Below are 12,727 nucleotides of genomic sequence, written 5' to 3' on the forward strand. Positions count from 1 at the left end.
TAAATCAGGGTGGAAAATAAGTATTTGGTCACCTCAAACATGGAAAATCTCTGGCCCTCACAGACCTGTAACGTCTTCTGTAAGAAGCTTTTCTGTCCCCCACTCGTTACCTGTATGAATGGCACCTGTTTGAACTCATCATCTGTATAAAAGACACCTGTCCACAGCCTCAAACAGTCAGACTCCAAACTCCGCCATGGCCAAGACCAAAGAGCTTTTGAAGGACACCAGGAAAAGTATTGTAGACCTGCACCAGACTGGGAAGAGTGAATCTACAATAGGCAAGCAGCTTGGTGTGAAAAAATCAACTGTGGGAGCAATCATCAGAAAATGGAAGACATACAAGACCACTGATAATCTCCCTCGATCTGGGGCTCCACGCAAGATCTCATCCCGTGGGGTCAAAATGATCATGAGAACGGTGAGCAAAGATCCCAGAACCACACGGGGGGACCTGGTGAATGACCTGCAGAGAGCTGGGACCAAAGTAACAAAGGTCACCATCAGTAACACACTACAACGGCAGGGAATCAAATCCCGCAGTGCCAGACGTGTTCCGCTGCTGAAGCCAGTGCATGTCCAGGCCCGTCTGAAGTTTGCCAGAGAGCACATGGATGATACAGCAGAGGATTGGGAGAATGTCATGTGGTCAGATGAAACCAAAGTAGAACTTTTTGGTATAAACTCAACTCGTCGTGTTTGGAGGAAGAAGAATACTGAGTTGCATCCCAAGAACACCATACCTACTGTGAAGCATGGGGGTGGAAACATCATGCTATGGGGCTGTTTTTCTGCCAAGGGGACAGGACGACGGATCCGTGTTAAGGACAGAATGAATGGGGCCATGTATCGTGAGATTTTGAGCCAAAACCTCCTTCCATCAGTGAGAACTTTGAAGATGAAACGAGGCTGGGTCGTCCAACATGACAATGATCCAAAACACACCGCCCGGGCAACAAAGGAGTGGCTCCGTAAGAAGCATTTGAAAGTCCTGGAGTGGCCTAGCCAGTCTCCAGACCTCAACCCCATAGAAAATCTGTGGCGGGAGTTGAAAGTCCGTGTTGCTCGGCGACAGCCCCAAAACATCACTGCTCTCGAGAAGATCTGCATGGAGGAATGGGCCAAAATACCAGCTACTGTGTGTGCAAACCTGGTAAAGACCTATAGTAAACGTTTGACCTCTGTTATTGCCAACAAAGGTTATGTTACAAAGTATTGAGTTGTATTTTTGTTATTGACCAAATACTTATTTTCCACCCTGATTTACAAATAAATTCTTTACAAATCCTACCATGTGGATTCATGGATTTTTTTTTTCACATTCTGTCTCTCACAGTTGAAGTGTACCTCTGGTGCAAATTACTGACCTCTGTCATCATTTTAGGTGGGGGAACTTGCACAATCGGTGGCTGACTAAATACTTTTTTGCCCCACTGTATATGGTTGTACGGTTTTATCTGAAAGTTATTAATCAAAGAAAAGTAACATACTGGTTACTTTTTTGCCTTCTGCCAATACAGAGATTTGAACAAGATCAACATCTTCACATTGGCTAGTCTAACACCTGGCTCTATTTATCTTATACAGTGGATAATGTGTTTATTGAATACTGAATGTCCAGTGACCTAGCTCTAGCCTTTAATCACGTAAAATAGTTTTGGACTTTATGTTGCATGAAGTCCAAAAAGCTCAGCAAACAGCACATTATCCAATTATCGGATGAAATAGCTCAGATTAATTATAATTGGCTCACAAAGCCAGGCTGAGAACCATTTAAGTTTTCCTTTGGGCTTTCACTTTTAAAATTTTCAATAACTTCCTCAGACTGGACCCCACAATGTCAAAACGCCTGTTCAGCCCTGCAGCACTTTGAGCCCCCTTGACGGTAATTCTTTGGAGAGTTTTCCCTTTCTTTTTTTTTTTTTTCTTTTTTTTAACTTTTCAGTGTTTACTTAAGATGTATGTTTGCAAAGGAAAATTGGGTCTATACACTGAACCTTAACCTCAAAACTTTCATAACAAGTTTATTGTTTAGTCCAGTGCCAGTTGCAGTCTCAAAGTTATTACAAATTCCTCTGTAGAAATAATAGTACAGATAGAAGTAGCTTAGACAATCTTTGAGCTAATGGTTCTGAACACTCCATTTATCACTGGAAAGTTGACACTAGAGAAGCGGATAGAGAAGTTTATGATCTACCCGCAAGTGCGAGGGTTAGCAGCTCTCTGCCAGTAAATCATTTTATTTTAACATTTATTTTCTGAGTGCTTTTCCAGTGTTTTGCTGACTTAGTGTGGTCAGTTTGGTGCTGTGTTATCAGAAGTGCTCTAAACGTTTTTTACTACTAATAATAAATTCTTATATCGTGCAACAGTGACCATCAAATTCCAAACAGGGATAAAGCTGACAGTGGCTGAACAAAGTATGTCTATATACATGTCTTTAAAAACTCTAATATTTGTGTGTACTGCTTACTTCACTGCCTCCAGGTGGCCAGAACAATCATTTAAAGTCATCGTTTTGGTTTTCCTCATTTTCTTGTCGTATGCATACTTTCACAGCAGTGGAAGCTCATATTAAACAGACAGGTCTCGGCTCTGTATGATGTCAAAGAGAAGGGATATCCTTAATGTGGTCATATTAGCAACATGGCAATGGTTGCGAGCCCCAAAGCCCCACTTACCTGCTGTCCATACATACTGTTTGTGAGGGGCAGCCAATCAGAAGAAAGCTAGCTGGAAAGTAAATCGTGTGTGGAAAGCTGTGTTGAGCTTGGCATGACATAGAGAGCATGTCTCAATATTGTCTCCTTGACTTCAATTTAATTAATTTTGTGATGAGACTCAAACATCTGCGACCCCCTAATGTGAAAACACAGGTAGATAAAACTCAATGAAGGAAATGTAAAATGAATCTGTTCAAATCTGCAGCTCTCTCTTTCTCCCCACTTACTTTCAGTATTTCACGGCATGGATTTTCCTCAAAATACGTGCACCAAAAGTCAATTAACAAACACGAAGGGCAAGTTCAAAGCAGTTTTAATCGCATTTCCATATATTTCCATACAGACATTACCAAGTCTAAATATTTTCATTGTTAAATTGGCATTTTCGTTCTTATCGTCTCCACGCAGCGTCATCGTGAATTAAACAGCAAACACAGACCATGCACTGCAAGCCTATTTTCTTCCTGACAAACCCATGCAAATTTAAAATCTGTAGTTAATTACATGTTACCAGTGAGAGAGGAATCAATTTTCCAGGACTTTCTGGACCTTATTGTGACATAAGTTGCTGGAAGGTTTCTCAGGGAATTATGCACCAGTCGTGCTGGAATAGCTCCACATAAATCAGACATTAACAGTTCTTCCTGAGGTGAAGGCTTCGACCTCTGTTTTTTCTGGTCCTGATCAGACAGGATGGATTTCAACACAAAGGCTTGCTGTGCCTCATGTTATTGGCACAGGTTCTGCCCACATTAGCTCCCTCCAGGAGTAAATCAGACAGTCGGTCCAGACCAAGGCAGGTGGTGAGGGGGCTGATGAGGCCGTAGAGACCCCCTAAAGCGATGCTGATGGGCCAGCCAATGAACAGCAGAACAATGAGCCATATGATGCACCAGAAACATGACCCGCAAGTAGCCATCTTAGTCTGGAAAAAAAGAGAAGAAGCTTAGAATGATGATTTCCCCCAAGGTGGGCACACTTTCCAAAGGCAAATGCTTTTACTTTAGTTAAACAGCTCTAACACACTGTGCGGTAAAGAGCACTTTAGATGGCATACAATAGTGGGTCAGTCACCTCAGTGGCTACTGTGTTTCCTGTGAGCGGCAGTGCTTCTTTAGTGATGACAGGAGATTATTAGATTGAAATGTGTCATGTCAATGATCTGTATGTACAGGATTAGGCACCAGTCTTGACAAAGCACGCTAAGCTGGTAGTAATCACCAGATCTGCATACCCACTGGAGGTCAAAACTTACACAATGCTGAAGACCTGTGCAGGCACATTAGTCAGCCACTATGAGCAGATCAGCAGAGATCATAACTCATAACAAGTATACTGTACTGTGCAAAGTGTGCATACATCTGACTTGATGATTTATATTAGTATAGCAGCAAAAACGTGTAAAAACCTAATTATGAGAAAGGTTTTTTATTTTACAAAATGCAATCTTATGCCTGAGCAATCAGGCTGTAAATGTTTTTGTCCAATAAAACTGTACAAGATCTGCCCCAAGGACAGGCCTTGAAGTTGAGATTGTAAAACTGATGGTTTTACGAGCGCGAAAGTGTTGTGTGTTGTCAGATTCCTTGATCTTAGTTTAGGTTTAAGACACAATGGTCAGATCCTCTTCCCCTCCAGGCTTTGCTGTCTTAACTCTATGTAATGTGTAATTTCCTGTTGTGACACTGCTGTCACGTAGTGTTGGGCAGTAGATTAAAGATTCAACACGAGTTTGTCCCATGGTGGATCCCGTGCTTCGGTAAACGCTCTCACTTAAAACAAACAAACAAAAAAAAGACGAGGTAGAGGAACCACTAAAGTACAATGATTACAGCAACATGATGTGAAAATAATTAAAATTCCTCTTCTTCAGCTTTTTTTTTTTTTTTGCTTTTGCATTGTTACATTTGATCACAAGCACCTTTAAATAACCAAATACCAAACACAAATAAACCACCCTAAATCTGATCCTATTAAAAGATGTCAATTTTATCAGAACCTCTAAATTCACCTTACAAGTCAGCAAAACGCTAATGATTATTCAACACAGTGCGACTGCATGCTGTTAGTCTCACTCATGAATCAGCCCTTAGCAAAGGTTAGAATTGAGAGCTTTACAAAGTAGCTATTAACCCAATGAATACCTGCCGTGTGAGTACAAAAGACATGTTCACCTTCAGCAGGAAAGAAGAACGGTTCTGGAGGACGTGTGCACCTGGTTTCCTTCTTGCTTGTAGAAAATCTCCCTGATCCTCCTGGAGATTCACAGAGATGATGATGATGATGATGATGATGATGATGATGATGATGATGATGTGTGTGTGTGTGTGTGTGTGTGTGTGTGTGTGTGTGTGTGTGTGTGAGCAGTAGCCACGTCCCACCAGTTAGCTCTAATTTACTACAACAAGGTACCACAGGCAACTAGATTCTCATGAGGCAAGCTGAAAGCAGAAGTTTAATAGAGGCAGGATATTACACAATGCAGACATTCATGTGACTCAAGAGAAAAGTATGCCTGGTGTCATGGGTTTCTAGGAGCTGGTAATGCAACAGAATATTTGATACATCTGCACCTAGGCTAGTTGTTCACTCTTAGTGTAAAACCTATAAAATATTTAATCCTTATGTGACACAGTACACAGATATTGTTGTTGGCTCCATGTCAAAACTTTCAGCAATTTATATGTGCCCAAAGTCCTGAGCCAACAGAGGTAACCTCTTATCTAACCACTCATTCTAATCCTTTCCTTAGCCAACAGAAACTGTTGAGTATTGCAGCATCGACAGCGATCAACTCGAAGGAAAATGACGACGGAGGCAAAAATGTCCTTAATATTTTGGTAACTTTATTCCTCATTAACACGCGGCAAAACTTTTCTCATGGGTGCCATTTTCGTTGTGGTATACTTTTTTTTTTCTTAGGGGCGTGATGACGCAGCATCCGTGCTCTTACAATGAAACAGTGCCTCCTTGTGGTGGCAACTAAAATACTGTCTCTGTTAAACCACAGTAACCATAATGCAGTTAAACACTGTACAACATGAGTACACACAATGAATATCTTAACACCCCCTCTTGTACTCAGGTTGCTGGAATCAAAGAAAAGTTGTACAATAAACGATAAACAGTTGTACAATCTCTACCACACTTCCTTTTTTCTTTTTCTCTCCTTTTTTCTTTTAAGCACCAAACATAACGTTAGCAAACTTAGCAAGTTTTAGCTTAGAAACAGGTTTGGTCATAACATCTGCAACCATTTCTTCAGTGGTGCAATATAACAGACACATTTTCTCTTCATTTACAATGGACCTTACAAAATGATATTTAATGTCCACATGTTTGCACCTCTGTCGGCTCACAGGGTTTTTAGCCAGGGCAATTGTTCCCTGGTTGTCCTCGTACACTATTGTTTGAGTGTAGCTGTAGTCATCTATACCTTTCAAAAGCTGTTCTAAATATATACACTCTTGCATTGTGGAAGCCAGAGCCATATACTCTGCTTCACAGGTAGAGAGCGCCACAGTGGGCTGTTTCTTGGTCTTCCATGAAACTAAAGAACTGTTGTTACATAGACGTACACAGTAACCAGTAGTGCTGCGTCTGTCGGCAGTATCACCTGCCCAGTCAGCATCACTGTAGGCCACTAGACCCAAATTTTCATCTGTGTTTCTTCTAAAACACAACTTCTTATCTTTGGACCCTTTGAGATATCTCAACACATGTGTCACAGTTCCCCACTGTTCTTCTGTAGGCTCATGGAAATGTTGCGAAAACTTGCTTACCACAAAACTCAGGTCAGGACGGGTACCTGATGCAAGGTATATAAGACTGCCTACAGCCTCTCTATACATCCTCACATCTCTTATCTTAGTAGCACCTTCTGTGTAACACAACTTCTGATCACAGGGAGTTCCTCTGGGTTTACAGTTCTGCATGTTAGACCTCATCAGTATCTTGTTGACATAGGTTTCTTGTGACATTGTTACACATCCATCAGACTGAGTGAAATCAATACCCAGAAAATGCTTAAGTCTGCCCAAGTCTTTCATCTTAAATTTGACTGAAAGCATTTCTTTCGCATCCTTCATTACCTTTTCATTGCCAGCAGCAATTATCAGGTCGTCCACCCAGATGATCATAATCACCTTACCATCTTTTGTCTCTTTGGTATAAACACAGTGGTCTGCTGGGTTTTGCCTGAAACTGTTCGCTGTTAGGTATTCATGCAAGATCCTATTCCAGATACCACCACATTCTTTTAACCCATACAAGGATTTTTGTAATCTACAGACTAGCCCTTCTCCCTCTTCATAACCTTCTGGCTGATCAATGTAGATTTCATAATCAATGGGAGCGTGTAAATATGCTGTCTTCACATCCATTTGATGGAGTAACAGGCTCTCCTGCGCTGCTTTCTGTAACAAAACTCTTATGCTGGGTAAGTTGGCTGTTGGTGAGAATGTCTCTCCATAATCTATCCCCAACTGTTGGCTGTAACCTTTGGCTACGAACCTTGCCTTGTATCTGTCGTTTCCCTCAATGTCACTCTTAACGGAATAAACCCACTTCCCCCCTACAGTTTTCTTTCCCTTTGGCAAAGTGGTTAGGGTAAAAGTGTCATTTTCCCGTAACGAGTGAATTTCTTCATCCATGGCTTTGATCCAGTTCTTTGAGTTAGCTGATTCTATGGCTTCCTTAAATGTGTTTGGGACACCACACACTGCCCTGTAGCAGTAGTCTATGGTAGTGTGGATCTCATCGCTGCCACTGTTGGCAGCTACAAAGTCATTTAAATGTCCCGGTTTTCTTCTCTCCCTAAGAGGATACCTTTTGTTGACAAATCCATCACTTGTCACACTTGTCTCTTTTCGTTCACGCTCATCAGGTATACCACTTTGTGGACTTGTGTCTGTCACAATAGGTTCTGGAACCTCATTGTCCTTGTCACCTTTCTCTGAAGGTCTGTTAGCCATAGGCTGTCTTACTCTGCTACAGTCATCATTTAGTTCTCCCTCATCTGTCTGTGTTTGTCTTTCTACATTTACTTTGCTCACAAACTTAACAAGTCTATGTTTCTGAACTTTCTCAGTTTCAGGGTGGTAAACTAAGTAGGCGGGACTGTTCTTATCATAACCTACAAAGAAACCTTGGTCACATTTTGAATCAAGTTTCCCCTTGTCCTGTTTGTATGCATAGCACACAGACCCAAATTTCTGCATTTTTGACAAGTCTGGCTTTTTACCTGTCAGCATTTGGTAGGGTGTTTTCCCTGTTCGCTTACTAAAGCATCTGTTCCGTGTTACAGCAGCAGTTTGAATGGCATAGTTCCATAGGCATTTCGGTAGCTGACTCTCAATTAGCATGCACTTGCCCATCTCGAAAAGAGTACGCCACCCCCTCTCGGCGGTACCGTTCTGATGGGGTGAGTACGGGGCTGATGTCTCATGCTTAATGCCATTTTTCCTTAACAGGGTTTGGAAATCTCTGCATGTGAACTCTGTCCCATTGTCTGATCTAATGCATTTTACGTTGCCATATGGTGCAACATCCGCTAGAAATTTCTCTGTTGCCTGCACTGTATCAGTTTTCGTCTTCAGGAAATATACAAACACTGAGTTTGAATAATCATCAGTGAATGACTGCACATATTTGTACCCATCAATAGATTCAGTGGCTATCGGACCTGCTAAATCTGTGTGTACCATTTGTAAAGGAGCCTTTGCTCTTGTATCAGGATCTCTGTTTCGGGTTTGTGCAAACTTTCCCTGGATACACACTTCACATTCCTTTTCAGGTCTATCGGTTCTCCCCTTAATCTGCATACCGTTAACCACACCTTGCAATCTTACTACATCTTCATAGTTGCAATGACCTAATATCTCATGCCATGCCTGTATGTCATGACAGGTGTTACACTTATCATTACCCTCAACTTCAGTCTGCAAATAGTACAACTTGCCATACACATGAATGTTAAAGTTAGTACCGTCTTTGTGGGTCAACGTGTCCTGCCCTTGTTTAAAGGTGACTGTTGCTCCTAATGCAGTGGCTGACTTTACAGAGAATATGTTCTGGGGGTATGATGGAATAAACAGCGCATCTTTCAGCGTTGCTTTGCGTCGCTGGCCTGTATTGTCAATCAGGAACACCTCTGCGTCCCCCCTCTGTTGGGCGACGCCTCTGCACTGGGTACCGTCTGCCAGTTCTACGCTGTGTGACTCCGGTCTGAACGCGTCGTCGAAGCTCTTGAACTTGGCGATGCTGTTAATGATGTGTGAGGTAGCCCCAGTGTCCACCAACAGGCCTTTCTCCTCAATGCTGTACGCTGACTGCTGGACTTTGATGTCTACGCCCTTAATCCTGAAGGCATAATCTGGCGTTTCTGCTTTGGATCCGTTGCCGCTCTCATCTGCGACCTTCCGCGCGCCATCTTGTTTGTCTTTATGTCGATGTAAGGTAGTGACTGGAATAAGTCACAAGGTGTCGCTGTTGAGCTGCATATATGGTGTAAATGTTAGCAATTTTGGCCATTCGTCCTCTGCAGGACACCGTACTTTAGATTTCTTGTTCGCGCGGGCGCCATCTTGGGTCAGTGTTTGCTGTGATTTGCGAAGGTAAGCACTGCCAGTGGCGAACTGCATCAGTTTTGTGTTGTATTCATCGCGGAGACCGTGGAATGTTGTAGACGGCACGGTTATTGTTACTTAATGTGTATTCTGTGTATATGTGTTGTTGTATTTTGCAATGTTGATAGTCACGGAGTGTTTGCTGTGATTTGCGAAGGGCCAGCAGCAGAGTTGGAGTGGTGTTTGCCCCTGCTTCCGAATAAACGGCGCGGTCCGAGCCACAAATTGAACACCTGTGTCCGACTGGTCTCTCTGCGGTGCACCCCAATCCAACACAATTTAACACAACGCAGAGTCCGGGGTGTAGGGAGGCCCCTGCACTGGTTGGGTTACATCTTTGGTGCCGTGACCCGGATGAGTCTCCTTGACCTGGAGGAGGAACTGCTGGCCGTAGGTTGCCTGGAGGTGACTTCTGGAGGCACGGAGGACATTAGTTCCCACAAGCAGAGGAACAGAGGAGCGGTACTCTGTGTTAGTGACAACAAAAGCAGGCACACCCTTAAACTCTCTCCCCAACAATTTTAGGTTGATGCGTAGCACACCATGGTAGGTGACACTCTGGCCCCCTGCACCTTCTATGGGTATCTTAGAAGGCTGCAGTTTTTGTTTATGGAGGGTGGGGTGGCTGCGCCAGTACTGGTGCGTAATACTGGTTATCTGGGAGCCAGAGTCGATGAGTGCCCTGCACTTCATTCCGTTGACTTCCACCTCCCCCTCGTTCCTGGGACCAACTAGGGGAGTGCTCTCCCCTCCGTCACCTTTGTTCACCTGCAGTGTGGGGACTTGCTGCTCGCCCATGGTTGCCCCGGCGACCATGGGCTTTATCTGTTTAAAGGCTGAGCTGAGTAAGTGTTTCCCTCCATGGGGGTCACAGGCTGAGGATCGTGTGCCCACGTCTGTTCAGGCCCCGGGAGCACTGCTCTGCAAACCCGGGCTATGTGTCCTTGCTTCCCACACCGGTAGCATGTGACCACTGACATTGGGGTTGTAGCCCCAGGGGGTGGTCGGACTCTCAGTGGAGTGGCAGAGGATGGAGCATAAATTCTCGATTCAAGGTGGGTCAACTTGGCCATCTGCTCCTCCTGGCTCAGTGCTAACTTCTTGACCATCTCTGCTAGCTCTGACCACTCTGAGGGATGTTTAGCCTTTTCTGCCTTCACATTCACACTACACTCTGATGCCACTTGTACCTGGGCATAAGTTTTCTTTGATTTGTTTTGAGGCTGGAATCTCTTTGTTTCTTTTGCTAGATTTCGGAGCTCAGCCTGCAGCTCACGGAAACTCAAAAGCCGGGGCTTCATTGGCGAGATCCTCGCATACACATCCTCATCATTAATCCCCCGTATGAACTGCCGGGTGAGTTTACTGTCACGGTCAGGAAAAGGCTTGCCTCCTCTTTGGTTTTCTACAAGCATACTACAAGTAGCCCACACACATTTTCTGGTGCAGCTAAATTAGAGATACAGGACAGTGAAAATGTTGAGAGACGTTGCAGACACTCCAAAGAGGGCACAGCCTCACCTTTTGAATGAAGGGGCTACAGCTAGCGCCAGTACAGTGGACCAACAGTCATCAGTGAAGTCGAAGCAAATGGATCACTTGCCCCCACAGGACCGGAGGAAAGGGACCCAGGGGCAGCACAAGAGAGTGAAGATTGGAGGGGGAATGAGACTGCCAGGGTCACCCACTCACCTCCCAGACCAAGAGAACCAAGGAGGAACTTGCCGAGGAGTCGGCATCCCCCAAAGAGACTGACTTATGGGTTGAGAGTTAACGAACCAGGGGAGGATCAGGAGAAGATAGAAAGGGGATGGAAGCTGTGGCAGAGGGCCAAAGCAAGAAGGGCTGCAGGAAACACATAGGATACACACATAGACATTTTCACATTACACTGCACATCTTCCACCACCATTATTCTTGTGTACATAGTGAGACTGTTCTGTTTTATTTTTTTTTTGTTTGATGACTGGGACGCCATCACTTAAAGGAGAGGCGGATGTAAGGTAGTGACTGGAATAAGTCACAAGGTGTCGCTGTTGAGCTGCATATATGGTGTAAATGTTAGCAATTTTGGCCATTCGTCCTCTGCAGGACACCGTACTTTAGATTTCTTGTTCGCGCGGGCACCATCTTGGGTCAGTGTTTGCTGTGATTTGCGAAGGTAAGCACTGCCAGTGGCGAACTGCATCAGTTTTGTGTTGTATTCATCGCGGAGACCGTGGAATGTTGTAGACGGCACGGTTATTGTTACTTAATGTGTATTCTGTGTATATGTGTTGTTGTATTTTGCAATGTTGATAGTCACGGAGTGTTTGCTGTGATTTGCGAAGGGCCAGCAGCAGAGTTGGAGTGGTGTTTGCCCCTGCTTCCGAATAAACGGCGCGGTCCGAGCCACAAATTGAACACCTGTGTCCGACTGGTCTCTCTGCGGTGCACCCCAATCCAACACAATTTAACACAACGCAGAGTCCGGGGTGTAGGGAGGCCCCTGCACTGGTTGGGTTACATCTACATGTGGTATCACTGTGTGTGCTGCTTTTGCAATGACTGCACCACGTCCTCCGTCTGCACACTTTTGCTCGGTGGCCTTTTAGTCCACACTTGAAACACACAATGTCCACATCGCTCTTGTATCTGCATTGTGCGCTGGATCTCGTGTGCTCACGCCCGGTTCTTCCTCCTGTTTTCATTACGTTGTCGCTACACTCGGATGCGCTTGACTTTTCAGTGTCTTCGAAACTCCGTAGCTTTGTTTTGAACTCAGCAAATGTCATATCGTCTTTATCGTGAGTAACGTGTATTGCAAATGGCTTAAAACTTTCAGGTAGACCCTTTAAAACCATAGCAATCAATAATCCATCACCTAAAGTCTCACCCGCATTGCGCAGTGCTGTAATGGCGGCCTCTGCTCTGATGACATAGTCTGTGACAGTCTCTTCCCTCTTTTTCTGAAGCGATGATAGCGTGGTGTACAGGTTGATGATTCGGGGCTTCCCCTTTCCAGCGTAGTAGTCCCTCAATATTTCTAATGCTCTTCTCCCATTATCAGGGGCATCTCTCATAATCAGTGAGAGGCTTTTATCGTCCAAAAATTGGATTAACTCGGCGTAAGCGTCAGCGTTCTTCTTACCGTCTGCTGCTACTTCAGCCTCACTGTTCGGTTCCTTCAGAACAGTGGCTTTTAATCCCAACAAGTGCAAATATCCTAGCACCTTAGTTTCCCAAAGTTCATATCTGGTCTCATCTCCGTCAAACATGAGTCGAGGCAGCCTGCTTGCTCCTCGTTGATCCATGTTGCTATTTAGCCGTTAGCCCGCTATCCGTTGTGGCTCCGGATCTTCATGAGAAAAAACTCTTCTTCGAGTCGGCCCTGGGCCC

The 12,727-nt window shown here is 44.3% G+C and overlaps 1 long non-coding RNA gene across 1 annotated transcript; it reads right to left on the bottom strand.

Annotated features, from left to right (window-relative positions):
• Positions 1-3,020: 3,020 nt before the first annotated feature.
• On the bottom strand, positions 3,021-5,149 carry LOC146686351 (uncharacterized). Its single transcript, XR_014916832.1, has 2 exons — positions 4,898-5,149; positions 3,021-3,648 (listed from the first exon to the last, which is right to left on the bottom strand). It is a non-coding gene; the product is annotated as an uncharacterized LOC146686351 (long non-coding RNA).
• Positions 5,150-12,727: the final 7,578 nt, after the last annotated feature.

This window comes from Copadichromis virginalis, linkage group LG19 (assembly GCF_057382275.1).
Source record: "Copadichromis virginalis isolate Kocher_CV1m ecotype Utaka linkage group LG19, C_Virginalis_male_GT1.1, whole genome shotgun sequence".
NCBI classification, from domain to species: domain Eukaryota; kingdom Metazoa; phylum Chordata; class Actinopteri; order Cichliformes; family Cichlidae; genus Copadichromis; species Copadichromis virginalis.